Source organism: Melospiza melodia, chromosome 9, assembly GCF_035770615.1.
Source record: "Melospiza melodia melodia isolate bMelMel2 chromosome 9, bMelMel2.pri, whole genome shotgun sequence".
Lineage (NCBI taxonomy): Eukaryota > Metazoa > Chordata > Aves > Passeriformes > Passerellidae > Melospiza > Melospiza melodia.
In genome coordinates this window covers 20111399-20124433 of record NC_086202.1, presented here as the reverse complement: position 1 = coordinate 20124433, position 13035 = coordinate 20111399, and the positions used below count along the sequence as shown (strand labels likewise).

Below are 13035 nucleotides of genomic sequence, written 5' to 3'. Positions count from 1 at the left end.
ATTAATCCTCCACCTTTCCCTTTTTAGAAAAGGGAAAGTATCTGGGAATACCAAGAACACTTACTACATCTAGTTATTGATTTTTAAAGTCTCCAATTCCAAGAAATTATGCTTCCAAACTTGTCATGCAGCACGTATTTCAACTGCTGGAAAGCACAAAGTTGTCTAGTTGCCCTATAATAGAGAAGACCTTCTCTTTTGTGATTTTCACTGTTACTAGGGCTTCAAGTATTTCTCACAGATTGAGGAGAGAGTCTACAGAGCGCTGAATTACCAGCTTTCTTTTTCATTCAAGGATCAAATGCTTGTCTTCAATGGGTTGAGAAGAAAATTGAAGGGGAAAAGAGGGTGAGTATCAATTTAAAATATTTGTTGTGAAATATCCAAAATTATAGCAAGACTTAGTCATCTACTGTCCATTTTAAATTATAAATGCCATTATTTTTCTAATGCAGTTGATGAGGTTTTATAGTATTGTATTGTTGTGTGTGCTGGCAACTGTAGAATAATATCACTATACAAAAACACAGATTAGTGGCTGACACAACAAAATTGATTTGCAAATTCTATAGCTCTATTGAAAAGCAATCTCTGGAATATTTTTCCTTTTTTTCCCCCTTTTCAGTTCTTCAGAACATTTTTTCCATTTCTGCTGTGTGACTCAGGTTTTAGTATTTAAAGGACTGATAGGGTGTGAAAAAATCTGAGCACAGAAATGTTGCTTTTGGAAGGTTATTATAACTGAAATTGGAGAGGCATTGAACTAACAGAGTTATGGCAGATTAAAAAGGAACAGAAGTACTGAACTTTGGATTTTTTAGTGTAGTTTCCATTCCATGAAAAATAGAACTGTCCAGGAAACTGAACTACTGTTTTGAACAGACTTCACAATGGATCAGTTTTTAGCTTACCTGCATGAGAAGTCCTGTATTTTAATGGATATTTCTTATTCACATGCTAAATTAATTAATTAATTAGATGTTCAGTAGCTTGCACTTTGCAAGTTAAGAAATGCAGTTATTGGCCACCTGAAAAGGCTTATGTTTGATCTTAACAGAATTGTGCTAGGTTCAAGTATTCCTCTTATGTTGTCTAAAGATTACACCTGAAATAATAGAAATTGTATGGGTAATAAATCATGGATATAATGGAGACTTTTACATTGAAATTACAGCCCAGGGCAATACCGTATCTTGTACTTGTGACCCAGAGAAAAAAATTTATGTATTGTGTACAAACTTCTAAAAAGGCTCTTTGAGTACGTAAACAGCAGATAGGCACTGATACATCTTGTCTTTCAGCTGATACTGTGTCCAGGATAACAGACCCTGTTGGAGGCATGGTTTTGCAGTAACTCATATGACTGGGACAGAGTTTCTAGGTAGAAGTCTTGTGGAAATCCTTGGCTGGGTTCAAAGGCTATCACAGAGGAAAACTTTACTTCTAGGAGACTTGTTGGTGTGATGCTGATAATAAGTGGCTTGAGGAAAAGGTTCAGGGTTAAGTGATAAAACTGGAAAATGAAATTGCTTCCTCCAAAATGGAGCTGAGAACATCCAGAGAGACAGGACTTGTCTAAGTTTCAGAACAAAGTAATTACCATACACTAACACCTCAAATACTTTCTGAATGTTTGGACCACTTTGAAGGCACTAGCCTGTGATGTCACATTATACTTTGTTTTGCAGGCTTTGAATTTTTGGTAATGATATATGCATGTTATCTTCATCCATCCCCACATCCATGGGGATCTTTTAAACTCTGTTATGAAGAGATTTTGAATGTTTGCCTCTTGTTGGAAACATTCTTGTACACTGAATAAGCACTCTATTTGCAGCTAAGCTCTTAAGGATTAGTGAAATTATAGACAAACTATAATTATGGTACAAATACTAATTATTGGAAAAAGGAAACAAGTCCTATTTTTAAGACTGCTAAATATTCAAAGCTGTTAAATACTGATTTTTCTTTTTCAAGTCTAAACTTCAAATTAGCTTATTTTAATTTAGGCAATGTTATGAAATTGATTATAACATTTTTGAATGTTAAAATTGGTGAGTTTTATAGTTCAAAATAACTTATAGCTGGAGGCAGTTAAAGACACTTGAATGGAGAGAAATAACCACATTTCTTAAAGGGTGTGCACTTGCCATAAAATATCCCTTAAGAGAGATATAGCACCTTTTATTTTAAAAGAAACATTCTTTTACTAGAACAGCTTCTAGTGACTGACCTTGGTATGCAGCTAGGCTGTGGTGAGCTCTGTGCATCCTTTGCTGTTCTGTTTTCTGTCCCACGCTTCTATAACCTATGGCGTTGCTGGCTGGGAGCTGGAGCCTCAGCAGGCTGTTGTGAGGTGCAGGCAAGTCCTGCCCACTAATGCCCATGCAACAAAAAATGTGTGGGGAGAGTAACACAAGGGACATTCCAGGCTCTCAGTATCAGATATTGAGCCTGTTTGCTGCTTTGAAATTGTACTTCAATGCATTAGCAATTTCTGTTTAAAATATCTGGGTTTTCATATTTGTGATTAAAAGAAGCAGAGTATGAAAATACAAAACCAATGTAATCCCTACAACCCAGCAAATGGGGCTTTATATCTCCAAGTGCAGAACCAATTAGCCATAAATTGAGAGCTCAACATTTGCCAAATGTGATCTGTGGCATGAATTGGAATAAAACCCATGTGGATTAGCAATTCAGTTGCCATAGAAACTCCTGAAACTGGAACTGTAACTTGCTGAAGAGCACAGCCCATGATATTTTGGTATGTCTAAGCCTTTATATTTAATATCAGCTGTTACAATAGCTATGTGTGTGGTTTCTTTTTTGGCCTCCTTACTCTCATGAACACTAAAAATGGGTTCTTTATGGTTAACTCTATGGTTGCTCTGGTTCTTGCTGCTAGGGATTGCTACATACAGGTGATCACTCCAACTCCTGATGTTGCAGGTATTATGTAGAGAATGATAGGCTGAAGCTATGAATTTACTATTTGCATCCAGCTGAGTTTGGCAGTCACAGACTGTAGTGGGTTAGAATATAAGAAAAGAAAGATAGTGTAGAAAGTAATCTTTCCCCTAAGGAGTTGCAGCTGGGCCAATTATCAAAGACTAGGAGCAGGCCTGACTTCAACAGGCCACAGCTGTAACCAATAAGAGTGCTATAAAAGAGTGGGGTGGTTGGTTGAGATGGGAACTGGAGTCAGTGGCTGCTTTGTGAAGAAGAGAGTCAGTGCTCTGAGGAGCTGTCCATGAGAAACACCAAGAAGGTATGGAACTTTTGTGATAGGAGACAACAGTATGGAACCCCTGCAATAAGATGACAACAATAGACCAATTTCAAGAATGTACAGGTACCTAGCATTTATATTCATATATATTCTGTTCACTCTTTAAAAGCTCTGTATAGCTGGATTCACCAGCTTCCACAACCCAGCTCCTAGATTGGATCTAGAATTACCTTCTATACAACAGCATGTAGCTGATTCTAGGGATAATGGACAGCAGGTGAACCTTCCATTTCTAGAACAGTGTTTTAAATCTTGGTGTCTTCTCATTGCTCTGACCCTTGCATTTGTTCAGCTCAGTGCATCTGCAAAGCAGATATCTATAGCTTTTGAGAGAGACTACCATTACAGTCTACAGAGAAACATATTGGTGAAGTTACAGTCAGCATTTATATCAAGTCTACATTTATAACCATCAGCTGGATCATGGTTAGGTGAATGAAAGGCTGCTATACCATTCTCCTCTGTTATGTGCTCTCTGTTGTCTGCTCTTTTGTCTTGAGAGCTGTTAGTCCAATACTTGTGCTAAAATCACTTGAAATGGAGACCTTTGAAATGACTTACTGCAAGAGGGAATGTCAAATCCTCGTTCATGTGAAAGTGAAGGGATAAAAGGCAAGAGTTTGAATCCAGGCTTTTAAGTATGCTAAAAATCAAGCAATGGACAGCCCTAAACTTGTTCAATGTTCTATTCAGCACTTCTGTCCTGGAGAATGCTGAGACTTGGCATGACAAGAGACCACAAAAATCTTTAAAACATGGCAAGACAGCCAGGCCTGTCTAAGCAGATAGTTTTTAAAGCCCCTATTAGATTAATAGAAAAGCCTACATTGTTGACCTTTTGGTTTGCTTACACTTTAAGTCTCTGGATACCTAGATATCTGGATGAGGCTTCCATGAATTATTGAAGTCTCTGTGTAGTAATTGCTAACTGAATCCCTCTGTAACTTTTAGCCTGCTATTTAGCATTTATTTACAAGTTCTCAGTGCTTTCTGCTTGAGCAAAATGTGACACATATACTCATTGCAGAATCATATTTGAAACAGTACTGTCTTGTGCACCCTGATTCTTTAGGCAAAGTCTGATTACTCCATTTGCAACACTTATATTCTGTAACATCTAGCATCTTGCTGCCATTTTCAGTCTGCTCTTCTTGTAGGAGTGTTTTTAGATGTTAACTATTTATAAGGGCCCTGCAATGTGCATTTTGGCTTTTTTTACCTCTTAGTGGAAACTGAGAGTGGAGTATTATAAAAACATAACAGTCTTGGGCTTTATTCCAAAATAAAGAAGGGATTGGGGGCAGGGGGAGGTAGGAGTAATGGGAACGGAAAAGGTTATGTTCTCATAAGAAGTGGCTGCAACTTGGCATAACTTTGGAAATCACACCTGTTTGATTTAGTGATGAATTTGGCATAAAGTAGTTGCCACTTCTCTTCAATCTAGAACTTAGCTTTGCAGCCCTTCTGAATATTATGTGGAATTTTAATCTTGATCCAATGTGCCTTATTTCCTATTTCTCTGAAGTTCATGGATTAATTATGCTAGCTTGCTAGGTCAGAGAATTTGAAAATTTTTTTGTGCATATAAAGGGGCTGAAATCCTAAAGACTCCTCAAATGAATGCAGTTATAGCATAGTCTGTACAAAAGGGTAAAATAACAGTTTTAAGTCATTGAAACTGTAGTTAACAGATATCGTGGATAGAGATATCAGGTTTTTTTGAGGCCATAGGTTCATCTAGAACATGAATCCAGAAGAAAAAAATGGGCTGTGTTATATAAATAGTTGATGCTGTTGAGTCTTTGATTCTTCATGAAGCCTTGCAGAAGACATGCAGTTTGCAGGGTGGGACATTGCATTTTGCTCTTCATAGATGTGATAACCTGTATAGCAATAACAGTGAGCACTTCTGCTTCTGGAGTTAGCGAGTCTGCACTAGTTACTATTGTTGTGACAGCAGAGGACTCAAATACCTTTATTTGTCTGCAAGTGGGGCTTGTTTGTTTGTTTCAAGCTGTTCAATTGACAGCAAGCTGGTTACCATGAAATTGAAGTGAATGTAATTCCTTAGTACCTGAAAATTAGAGAATTGTTTCTAGAGTTTATAAAGTCTATTAATAGTTGAATCATCAGCAGTAGTGTAATCAGGGCTGGGGGAGAGTGTGGAGAATTATATAACTGCAAAACCAAATATAATTGGAGTGACATTTCATAAAATTATGAAACAGGCCAATGGAAAACTAGAGCTAAAGAATGGCAGGAAATGTACGCAAAACCTGGTTGTGTGGATTTCTACAGCCCTCCTCTTTTGACAGCATGTAAAGGGCCTGATCCTCAGCTGGTGTTAGTTATCCCTCAGGTGAGACAAAAGAGCTGCACTGATTTCCAGTTTAGGCTTTGACACAACCTGTCTGACTTGGAGCTTGCACTTGGGCATGTGATAATACCTATATTGTGTAGTACATAAGCATATGTGTGGGAGAAATAGGGAAATGCTCCAACCTTCTATTCCACAAGAATACAGGCTGACAAACAACTGCAAATCCTCCCCACCAGCCAACCAATCCACCTCACAACCCTTGAATCCTACAATTTTCTGTTAGTATTTGTCCATGCAAGCTTTTGCTTATGTGACCATTCCTAGAAAGAGAAGACTAAAATCTTGGCAAGAAGTGCTTGCACAGTACTTGTGCATGATTTTGTGTGGTGACTGTGATTTGAGTCATGCAGTGAGGCCCAAATTGATACCATGGAGTATAGAGCAGTGAACATGGATGATGGGTGATTTGTGAAAAACGGCCTTGAGATAACTGGCATAAGCCTGTCAATTTACTCATGTTTTAGGAGTTCAAACAAATGACTACAGAGCATAATTCTGAAAGTCTGGTCAAGTATTTTTCTACCAAAAAAAAAAAAAAAAAGGAAATATCAGTTGAATATTTCTGTTTTCAGAAGCAATTATGTAATTATTTTGCTAATTTTTTTAAAACATTAAACATTATTTCGTAGAAGAACACATTTGAAAATCTGTATTAAAACAACTTTTGCAGATAGATTTTTACTCTACATGGTTGGCCTTGCTTTCAGGAAGGGTTCTCTGAGTTTAACAGGATCATTTATAAAATAATGAATATAGGGTCTAATTCTAAGGCTTCAGTATTACAGTGTTTCAAATGCTGTAGCTAAACACAGATGAGCCACAGGCAGGTTGAGATGTGTTTCAGATAAAAAGGGGTGCAGATCTGCTGTAAACACTACATCCTCAATGCTTAATACAATTTATTATAAACTCTTTTGGTTCTGTCCATGCTTGTAATATAAATCACCTTGTAACAGTAACATTATAGATTTGCTGCTGCTTTGTCTTAGGATGTTGCTTTTCAAATTTAAGCATTTATCTTCTCCCTAAAGTTGAATACTAAGGAGCAGAGATGTTTGTTGGTCATAAAATATCTGTGCCCAAGAGTGATATAGAAGTTCTAAGAAAAATCTTTCTTACCTGCTTCATTGAGATTCCCTGAATGTCATTTGTTAGCAACTTTTTGCAGCTATGAATAGGAAGCCTAAAAACAGTCATGAGCTCAACTGCAGAGGAAAAAAATTTTTCACAAGAGGCAACTTGTGAAAAAAAATCTGTCATTCTTGCACAAGTAGGTTTGAGTTCAACAGAAGAATTGAGATGGGAGACTAAAAAGTGCTACATCATACACAAATACTGGCAGTCACAGAGCACTTTTACAGTCATGTTGTTGCATTGCTCCAGCATCTTCAAAGTGTATTGATCCAGCTCTGCTTATGATTTTGCCATGTCATCCTTCTTTGCATGATCTTGGACAAGTATGGCCTAGTGTGTAGGATGATACATATGTTGCCTAGTTACATCAAAGCACAAAATAACTATCAAGAGTATTCTCTATAGGGAATACTTGCTTGAGGCCTACCAGATTCAGGGAACACTTAAAATGCATTTTTTAAAAATGCGTGACTCCATTTAAAAATACGCCTATCTTAATGTCTAATGAGGGGTAATGCTGAGGTACTGATAACACTGAGATTGGCCTGAGTATCTACAATATGCCCCTCAGACTGGCTCAGCACCACTAGTCACTACATCAGGATCTGTAAGAAAGGTAAAAATTATGGCCATTTTTGATTTTGCCTTTTATTTACAAAAGGTATTAAGTCAACCCTTCAGAATGTTTCACTGCTGTCTTGCAGAAATCACACAGTGCAATCAATGAAAGCTTTTCTTGCCTTTTGTAATGTTTCAAACAGCAAGTCAGTCCATTGCCTGTTATATGTGTTTCTGAGCATTTGAAACATTGAATAACAATTCAAGAGTAAAATCCTAAATATAAAACAATGTAAGATCAGGTTCCTTTTTGTCTAGTAAGCCATGATAATCACTATGTACTCAAAATCTACCTCTCGGGAAGAAAACTGACTTAAATATTTCGCCTTCACTGAGTTAAGACCTGGCAAGTCATGTGTAACTGTGTTAAACTGCACTTTGGGTAAGGCTTCAAAGCTGACCATGCTGATTACTTTAACTTAAAGAAAAATGTGAACCAAATGGAAGTGTCTCACTGGTATGAAGATATAACTGATAATTCGAAAGCTTAAGTAGAAAGTTTGAAGGGTAAATGATGAGTAGACAAAGCCACTGTATTAAAAAAAAAAACACTCCACAACCATAACACTACACTGTGCATGGAGTTATGGAGTCAGTAATATTTTCTAATCTAATGCTTTTATCACAACTGAATTTGTCCTGTTTGTAGCCATTCAATATCCTTCAGGGGGAATTATGAAGGTGCAGTCTCTGAAATAAGCCAGAACTTGGTTTCTATCTTGTTCATGCAGCTGAATTTACCCCGATAACAAAAACCCACAGTTGCTTTTCAGCTATCTGTTGAGTTTCCTAGCAATTGTTATTACAAATACAATGAACTGAACATGACTTTCTCAGTAAGGCTCTGAAATCTGATGTAATTTGCATAATGAAATATGCTTGGGGTTCATGGTTTTAGCTAAAGTTAGCATAGTGAAATATCTCACAAAGAAAAAGCAGCCTAGGTGGCTCAGATTAAAGCACAGGGAGATAGTTGTGGTAAATGGAAGTTGGCAAATTTAAACTAGAAATGATAGGTGAACTGTTAATGCTGTGGATAAGTGAATAGTTGCAAAATGTGCCTGGAATACAGTGAGCTTCATGTAGTTTGACATCCTTATATCAAGTCTGGCTTTCACTCTAAAGTTTTCCATGAGTTTGATTGTCTTCCTCCCCCTTACAGGAAGTGCATGTTCTTGTGTTCCAGTCATGCAACACTGACCCCTGGAAAACAGTGGTACTATCAGCATTAAGGGAGTGGAGGAAGATGAATCCTAGAAAGATTAAATATTGGCTTATGGTATACCAAAGCAATGTTGTGACTTGGCTCTGGTAATTTTTTATTTACCTAAGTTGATATTAGCCATGGAAAACTGTGCATTAGTCTTCTCATTCAGCTGTGTTGTTTATCCCTAGCTGTCTGGCCTGGGATCACCTGCAGGTAAGGATGTGCTGCAGTTGGGGGTAGAGGAATGCTGTATACCTTTAGGGCACTGGTCAGTGTTTTTGTGTGACTAGTGCTCTCTGGGAGTCTTGACTGCCAGCTGTCAATAGTGGTTTGTAACCAAAACACAGATCAGAGGGAGCACAGTCCTAAACTGAGGAATGTTGTGGCTTGATGTAAGCCCTTGCATGGGGCAAAGCTGTCTAGGCAAGGCAAACTCAGTGCCTGTACTGTACTTGCATTGAGACATGCATTACAGAGAGGATGCCGTCTGTTATCGTGGTAGGTTTCCTTTTTCTGGCTCTAGTGGGAGCAGGCTGAACCCTCTGATAAAGATGTTGAACTGATTTCTAGCCTTCTCAAGCAGTGGCTTCTGACTCTTACCCTCATTCAGACCTTTTTGACAAGTTCAGCCTGTTGTCACTGTTTTGACCACCATGAATTCTGTCCTGAACAGAGCACAAAGCCACTTTTCTATTGTCTTCTCTGAAGCAAGATTACCTTTGTTTCACCCTTGAGTGAAGAGCCTGGCTCTTTTAAATACCTGATGGTAAGACAGACTGTTTCTCTTACCCTTACTTTCAGCATCTTTAGCCGTGTGTGCCATTCTCTACATGCCGTGCACGTGGATTTATTAATGTACTGAAGATGCTCAATTTTCTTGTGGAACTATTTTCAGCCCAGATCACAGTGCTGCTTTGATTTGCTGATGGGCCTCTGTATTTCTTTGCCAACATTCCTGCATGTTTCTGGTTCTTATTTATTTATTTTTCTAATGCCAGTTTCCTCTCAATAATTACTCTAAACCTACACAAATGTGATTTTCTCATATTACAAGAAATCTCTTACAGGGCATGGACCTTATGTTACTTCCTGAATATTATAATATCTTAATTAGGCTATGTATTGAATAACAAAATACTTGATTATGTCACTTACTATTTCTGTCTACTCCCAACTAGTATCTGCAAGCTTAACCCTAGAGGCTGATTCTGGCTAATCATATAGTGCATAAATCATGAGTGGCCTTGAAGTAAGCAGCTTTGTAATGCCTCAGTCTCTCAGCCTTCCTGGGACTCTTCCCCAGAGAGCAATTCAACACCTGGCTATTGATTGCTAAAAGACAGATGTGTATAAGGTCTCCCTCTGACTGAGCATAAAATAAGCTGGCTAGCTCTAATTTTTGAGAACCTAGTCTGGGACTAAAATAAGATTGGGCTTTTTTAGCATTAGGTGACTGAAATACATAAAGCAATCTCTGCAGCAGAAATATGTGTCAGTTATCATTAAGCATCATCTATATGTGTGGGGGAAGAGGACTGAAACTGGTGATTTAAGAGTAAGTTCCTCCTACACTGCATCTCCTAGTGAGAACAGGAGTGAGCTTTGCTGCACTGCAGTACTTTTTACATCTCTTCTGTTTCTGAGAATCTGAAAAGTGGTCAGAAAGCAAGTGAATCCCTGAAGAAAAGGGGAATTATAGGGAAATAATCTAAAGCATATTTATAAAACTCAGTATATCTGTGTCAGTCTGTAGGGTTTGGGACAACTGTGTTGGGAGGATGGTCACTGGAATTTCAGGAACCAGCCCTTGTCGAAGAGGAAAGCGATTTTTCATGCCAAATTACATTTTCTGTTTATTAGTCATACAACCCTGTGTGAGGTTCACACAAGCAAGTTCAAGCAAAAGTTAATAAGTTACTTTTAAAATGTATCTTATACTGAAAGAGCAGTTACTTTTAGAAGGATGAAAGAGGAATATTGGGGGAAGGATCAATCTGATTCCCTGCATAAAAACCTTCAGCAATGTTTTGGGTTGTACCTGCTGAGCTCTATGCACAGCTATTGAGTATGCTCAGTACAGCTTTCAGGACACAGAATAATCACTTTCAGCAAATTTACTCAGGAGGAGCCTGTCTGCCAAGTGGAGCCACCTCCCTCCTTGGTTGTGTTTATAAAAACATTGTTTAAATGGGGAAAACAAGAGAAGAGCAAACAGATTCCTCGACCCACCCAGCACTTCTCTTTGCCGCACAGCCACTCCTCCTGTGTGGGATCCATCACATGACAGGGAAATGCTTCTGGGAGCTGTTATTTTAAAATATTGGCAGCACATCTTTGGGTGGGACCGCTCTATCTCGTATCTTCTTACATTCTCCTACCAGCTACTTGTCCTGTTTTATATGTTGCTCTGGCTGTATGAGCTATAACAACATAATTCTTGTTTGTTCTCTGAGACTTTTTCATGTGCTTTGAATGAGGGTTATTCTGTGGATGATGTGCCAAAGACCAGTCACCAAATCTGACACTTCCCAGTGAGGAAAAAGTAATGTCCAAATGGCACAGATGGCCTTTGACACTGTATTAGTGCACCTGCATAGGCCAGAGTGTCTGTGCTCAGATGCAGAGGGAGGCAGTGCTACTCCAAACTCAGACTGTGTGTGCAAGGCATGATAAATGTCCCTGCATGTCCTTGCTGCCTTGTGCAGCAGTGAAGCCTGAGCTTCAGTCTGACTGCAGGTTACTGTTGTGCATTTTGTAGCAGCTTGCACTTAACTCTGAGCCTGTCTTCAGGAGGTTCTGTCTTGCAATATCCTTTCCATTCATTAGACAGCAACCTCCTGCCCTGTTATTGTTTGGGACAATTGTGCATGGGGAGTGCAAAGAAGTGATAAAGCATATGTAAGCCTCACATTGTTTTTCTACTGTCTTGCTGTTTTGAATAGTAGCTAATGATATTTGCAAAGCTTCTTGCTGTAACACAGGTTTGTTCCATTCCAGTGAGGGACACCCTTTGCTTCTTGCTGGGTGTTCAGAAACAATGGACCAGTCACAAAAGGATTTTGCTTTAGCAGTTGTTTCTGTTGGCTGGGCCACTTCTGATAACATCTCCTCCTGCTGTGTACAAAGAGTGCTTGAGCTGAGGGCTTTAATGTCTTGCATGGTCAACATTTTGTTTTAAAGGGTGTAGTAGTTTATTTTTGGAAGGAACTCTGAGGAGCGGCCACATAGCATTGAACTCCCCTATCCTGTTTATCACCTCCAAGTCCAGTCCTTCTCCCAGAATGGGTTTTCAAGATGCAGCACTGTGCTGAACTCTAAGGGAAGATTTGGCAGTGAGTTTTCTGCTTTTGGCAAAGTGTTAGTTGGCGCAGGAGTTTGAAAATTACTTGGGAATAAACTACTTAGGCTAATTCACACCTAGAATAATCTCACACACAAGTGGAGTTCCTTTACAAGTGAATTTGTTCTATTTTCCCTGTGTGTTATCTTAAATCTCCTGGAACACAACTTCCACAGCCATCATGGAAAGGCTGATTAAGTCCAGAATGGCTAATACAATAAAGGATAATGCTTTCCTAGCTGAAAACATTGTTTAAAAAGTCAAATTTCTGAGTTTTCTTGTCTTGTGTATCTTGTCCTGTTTTGCTTGTGCTCTTAAAAGAGTCCCACACTGGGCTTCTTCTGCATTGCAGCCAATGTATGAGAAGAAAGTAGAGGGAAAATTATTACTTAAGAGACTTGTCTAAGATAGATGGATGGGAACCAGCAATCCTAATTTGCAGGCTCTTGGAGTTCCAAATAATCTAATTTAGCTGTCTGAGAATAATTTTGCTAGACTTCAGTTGAGTGTTCCAGAAGAATGTCTAGACTGATGCAGAAAGAGTTCTGATGTGCCTAAATGCATTACTTGTGTAGTTGCTTGATAGAATGCTGATAAGCAAAACTGCAGCAGGCCCTATGCTTGGGTCTGTTGACTTTAATGAGACATGAGGCCCTTCTTAAACTGGTGTCTGACTACTCCAGTACTTCCAAGAGAGTTGTATCCAAGTCAAGACTACTAAGAAAACTCAAACTGAGCAAAGCCTCGCAACCAGACTTGATTAAGGGGAGGTGTTGAGTGTTTATATTTAAGTGATGGGCATGAGACAAAGAGTACAGAAGACTGTAGTGTGTTCCCTATTGCTTAAATGTATCTTTAAAAGCATTACCAAAATCTCCTATCCCTTTTACTAATTAATAGTAATAGGGCAAGCCTTTTTGTTTAGTGTCATCTAGCCTAAGAGAACACAGCTTCCTCTTCATACAGGGTGCTACAAATGCTTATCTACAGGGCTTGAAATGAATTCTCATATTTTAGAAGAAAACCATGAATTTAAATCATGTTCTGTTTCCCTTCTGCAGAAG

General features: G+C 38.6%; 1 long non-coding RNA gene across 4 annotated transcripts in view; it reads left to right on the top strand.

The window, feature by feature from the left end:
• The window catches only part of LOC134422053 (uncharacterized), a 49547-nt gene that overhangs the window by 29444 nt on the left and 7068 nt on the right, over positions 1 to 13035 (top strand). For all 4 annotated transcript variants that reach the window (XR_010028723.1, XR_010028724.1, XR_010028722.1 and 1 more), the window contains one exon: positions 221 to 348. This is a non-coding gene — a long non-coding RNA (uncharacterized LOC134422053). The remainder of the gene's footprint in view (positions 1 to 220; positions 349 to 13035) is intronic.